At 42.0% G+C, this 5098-nt stretch overlaps 1 long non-coding RNA gene across 1 annotated transcript in view; it reads left to right on the top strand.

Annotated features, from left to right (window-relative positions):
* Window positions 1-801: 801 nt before the first annotated feature.
* The window catches only part of LOC116217424, a 61386-nt gene continuing 57089 nt past the window's right edge, over window positions 802-5098 (top strand). Inside the window, exon 1 of the long non-coding RNA XR_004161946.1 lies at window positions 802-921. This is a non-coding gene — a long non-coding RNA (uncharacterized LOC116217424). The remainder of the gene's footprint in view (window positions 922-5098) is intronic.

Raw genomic sequence — 5098 nt, 5'->3', positions numbered from 1 at the left:
GTGATGCACCAGTGGTGTAAACTGAGTTGTAGTTGTTTCCTGGTCTGACTTGCAAAGGATGTGTGAGCTGTATGACTTTGTGCAGTCGTCTGCCTCCGTAATGTGAGCAGAAAGCTGAGCTGAAATTTGTAATTTGAAAGTGCTTATGGAAAAGGAAGGCAAAATTTGCTCAAGCTCTGAATACTCTGGCTTGGATTGGGCATCTGTCTGTGAGACAGGCTGGGAAATATCCACCTCTGAAGAGTTAACGTTGTACATCCCTGAGGGAGTGCAGCCAGGGCTGGTGGGGGCTTTGCTGCAATAAAAACTTCCCCTCTGCAGGGGAACAGCAGGGTGGTTCAGAGCAGAAAAAGGAGCAAAAAACACAATGACAAAATAGCAGCTGGTTTGCAGACAGATGAAGTCGTTCCTCTGGAAGGGAGCTGCTATCTGCTGTCCAGCTTTTCCAACTTCTAGTTCATCATTCACATTCACTACTACTCACATAATGGTATTATATTCTCTGAAGGTTTTGATTTTATTATTTTTTTTTTCTTCTGCTCTTGCTCTCCAAAGTTCAAGCTGCTCTCCTGGAACTTGAACTTAACCTTTAAGAAACAAGCTGAAGTGTCTGCCTGTGACCTCAAAGGATGAGGGCAGAGAGGTCAAGAAATATCACCGTGTCTCTCTAAAGACACCTTTAGAAATATCTAACGAGGCATTTCATCTGAAAGGGGAGAAAAGGGCGTGTGATGTGACAGGATCCTGGAGGGGAAATCTTGCCATAGAAACTCAAAGTCCCATTTAGGACAAGCAGTGACAGGCGCACGAGCTGGAAAAGTGGTGTCTCTTGTCATGTGAGGCTGCTGAGCAAATGCCAGAGAAGTGAGTGTATGAGCAGTGCAGGTATGGAAGAGAATGGGAGCCAGTTCGCATGGCAAGGTGAGTTTTGCTAATAAACGTAAAGGTTTTCAGATGATGAGCTGAGACAAAATACCGTTTTCCCTCACGCTTCTCTTTCTTTTTTCCTTTTCTGTTGATCATTCAGCGCCGTGGCACAAAGGGGGAAATATTACATCTGCTTTTGAAACATCTGCATCGCTCCTATGATGCAAATCATTTGCTCAGATGCAAGAAAGCAAAGCAACTCCTGTAGTAATTGATTTGCTGCCTGTCCTATCTCCCATCAATTTTTGACATAATTAATTTGATAGTAGCCTTAAAACAGACCTTATCCATGGCTGGGAGCAGCTGATATTTTGGATCTGTAAGTTGCTTAGGAATCAACCAGGAGTTACAGTCCTGATGTTACAGATCGTGAACTGAAGCACAGACAACAGTTTAAGTGACTTTTGTGCAGTGTCAGAGAGACCCTCTGATAGAGCAGAATGTTCTGTTAGGTTCAGGTAGTTGATCTCTACCTGCTAAAGTCGTGCAGGTCAGCCTGCTGTGACAGATATGCTCTGCAGTAGCTGCAGGTCCTATGAGTTAGTTCATTCAGTGCAAAGCTGCAGTTCTCACCCAAACTCTCTTCCTCTGCACCTGTTATGTTGCTGTTCTAGCTCAGAATGGAGCCAGTGAAATCAGTTGTGTCGAGTCAATTAGTCTGGCATAAATCTATTGCTCCTGTTGCATCAGCCCTCAAGAAGCTGCAGATTGGGTTGAACTGTAGGATAATTCGTGTTGGTGGTGACCACTGGGCTCAGATGTGCTTAAGCACAAATCCATTGCATCAGTTGTGTGACAGTGACTGCACAGCGTTGTTATTTTTGTGATACCTGCTCTCTGCTTCACTTTGAGTACAAGAGTTACCTGCTTCTCTCGTAAGCACTCTGCACCTCTTTGTGGATCCATAATTGAGTTAGGAAGGTTACCATAGCAACTGCTGCGATTAATTAAAGTACTTAGGCATGGTAAGCTTGTAGATGCAGAAAACATTTTCATGTATAAATAGTACAATCTGTTTATGCTCGAAGGATTTGCCCCTTTCCTCCGTTTTTCTTCCAATCTCAGCTCAGAGATTTTTTGTTCTTGTTGTTCTTTGGGGCAAACTGGAGAGCTAATGAATGCTAAGTGAGAAACCCAGCATTGTGTTCTTCATGTGAGTGTTTTCAGGGCTGTGAGGACAGCAAACTGGTCCATTGTCCGTGCATCTCTTTCAGTCATCCTGTGATAACGTAACATGGGCGTTTTGCTGCTGCTTATCTTATCAGTTCTGCAGTCCCACTCCCCCATTCAGCCCCTGCTCAGTCTCCTGTCGGTCTGTTCCCAGCTCTGCCACAATCCTGGCTGGCTTTGCTTCTCACTGGTTTGGAAGCACTTCTCCAGAACTCCACCTAGATGTATCCAATTCCTTACTGCCCAACAGCTTGTGCTGTTGTAGACAGTTGGATGGTTTTAGGTAGAAGTCATTGCCTAATGAAAGAAGTCTCCTTTTCAGCTTGCATGCATCAGAGAACTAATTCCTTGCTGCTGTGGATTTTATGTAAAAGGGGCATCTGAAATCAGAAGGCAGCAGCACTGATAGTGGATGAATATAAGCATGGGAGCTCGTCTGAGCAGATAGCTTGCTTTTGGTGTTTGTTACATACTCCATTTCACAAGGGAGGAAAATTGCATGCAGCAAGACAAGGCATTTCCACTTAGAGCAGAAAGTCAATCTTTTGAGTTTTAACAGAATCCTTTTCAAACTCTAAAATTGGACTTTTTCTTTTAATGACGTTGGCTTTCCTGGTTTTTTCTTTTTCTTTTTTCTTTTTGCTCTAAAAGACCATCGCTGGCTCTGCTGAACTGAAGACAAGCTTTTCCTTTGCATGCTATTTGTGGCCTGATATGTGCTTTCTGTTGCAGTGGCAGCTGAGAGGTTTTTGAGAATTTGCTTTGACTCTTTTTCTTAGAAATGCTTGGAACCAGTCAACGTGAGAGACAAGATGGATAGTGAGAATATATAGCCAGGAATTGGTCTGTGTTTCACTAAGTGAATCTGTAATATCTGACTGAGATGGGACAGTATAACTATGAGAACCCCATGAACACATCGTGCACGGTTTTAATTAAATGTCTGGTCGGTAGAACTGCCTTCGTCAGTGGTTTGCCAAATAAAAGGGGTGAAGGCAAAATCCTACTGAAAGAAATGAGCTTTTGTACTCTCAGCTATGAAATTACGTTCAAAACCGATCGGCTTCCATTTTAAGTCTGTTCCTGGAAGCTTGTTCATCAGTCATTATCAGAGCACTGGGCGTAAATAAACTCCGTAGTAAAATGCTTCTGGAATATAACATAACAAATTGTTCAGTGCAACATTAACAGATGCTCGTTTGCAGACTGAAAGCTTTCCCAGCAAGAGTAGGATATCTGGGAGGGTGTTTGGAATCCCTGGTGGAGCAGCAATCACAGTACAGTTGGGCCAATCCCCACAGCTGGCACCTAAAATTTGGCAGTCCCAAAATTTGGCAGTCCTAGACCCTACAGCAACAGTTTGGTTATGGCTGTTAACAACTGTGTGCAGTTACGACCTGCAATAATCCATCAACATTCATGAAGGTGGAAGCACACGTGAACGTGCAGTGCAGCATCTGTTTATTTTCTTTGTTTTTCTGCTTAGGGATTCTGCATTGCAAGGAGTTGTGTGCGGAGCCTGTAAGATCCAATGATAGCATGACAGATCTCTTTTAAATACTGAGGCATTTTGTGGCTTTATGATGTTGTAAAGCATTCTCTAGGCATGACAAGCACAGGCTGACAGGGACAGTTTTATATGCATTGCGTTGAAGGATAAGTGCCATATTGGTCAAGGGTAACAGAAGGAAAAATAATCTCTAAGAAGACAGAAGAGCTCCAGAAGCAAGTGGGAAATAAACTGAGATTTACTCAGTGCAGAGGAGGTAATTCCCAATAGCCAAATAACTACTGGAAGAATGGTTTGTGAGTTTTTTGTGTTCTTTCCAACTATCTGCCAGTTTTTTTTTCGTGTTGGAATCTTTAGATGCAAGGTGGATAAAGTTGATAGAGCCATCTCCCATAGTGGAAACTTCCAGTTGTCCTATTAGGAATTTCTGAATTAAATCTGCCCACAGTGTCAGTGTAATCTTCTGCATGCCCGAATCCGTGTGTTTTTCTGTAGTGGGGAAAATGCAAACTTCACTTTCTAAGCACTATTCCATTTCTCCCTATTATTTAGTCGTTTTATCATCATGTAATCAAATGCACTGGGGATTTCTAAATGGTGTGTAAAATGAACATCTGCCCATTGGTGGGACTGGCACATCTGGAGCCATCAATTCTTCATTATTTCCTGATGTTGGAGGTCAGATGTTCATCATGTGGGAAATTGCAAGAGTTTCGACTGGTGAATTTAAGATCTGTGAAGCAGATAACTCAGCTTACAAAGGCATTTTAAAGAAGCCACCAAACCCAACAACGTAACAAACAGAAAACCCACCCTGTGGGTGCTATAAAGATTTGTTTTGTCTTAAATACAAGAATTCTACGGCCTTTATATGAACTTCAACCTGTTTATAACTGACGACAGTTTTGGCAACAGACTTCTTTTTATCTCTTCTATAGATGAATATACTGAGGGGTTCTCTTCCAGTTTTTTTCCTGCTTGTGTTTCATTTCCTTTTGGTTCCAAGCAGAGCAAAAGGCTTCATGTTGATTCTGAACTAGAATAGTAAGGTAAAGTGAAATCTGTTAAATATGCAAAGCTAGTAGTTCGTAAGATTAACACATTTGGGTGCTAAACACCCAATTTGATAACAACCCAAATGTGCCTTGAAGCCATAAACATAGCTTTGTAGAATTGTCAGGGTAGAATTATGCTCGTGTAGTGAAGAATAATCAATAAACCTCATAGTTATGCCCCTCACTTCTCAGTTTCAGTGCTTTGATTTAAGAAGCCTTCCAGAATCACGGGAATTAGCACTCATCACAGCAGTCTTTATCATTCCCTGCTGCAGACATGGTGCTGTATTATGGGATGGTTACAAGGAGGAATGGTCTCTCCTGGTACACATATGCAAAGAAAATGTCACACAAAGGTCATGCAGCATCAGAGTGCTTCTCTAAGATGGATGTTGAATTTCAATGATGTATCTTCTTTAAAAAAAAAAAAAAAAAT

This window comes from Meleagris gallopavo, chromosome 24, assembly GCF_000146605.3.
Source record: "Meleagris gallopavo isolate NT-WF06-2002-E0010 breed Aviagen turkey brand Nicholas breeding stock chromosome 24, Turkey_5.1, whole genome shotgun sequence".
Lineage (NCBI taxonomy): Eukaryota > Metazoa > Chordata > Aves > Galliformes > Phasianidae > Meleagris > Meleagris gallopavo.
The sequence above is the reverse complement of the archived record's forward strand: the minus strand, read 5'-3'. Positions and strand labels throughout refer to the sequence as shown.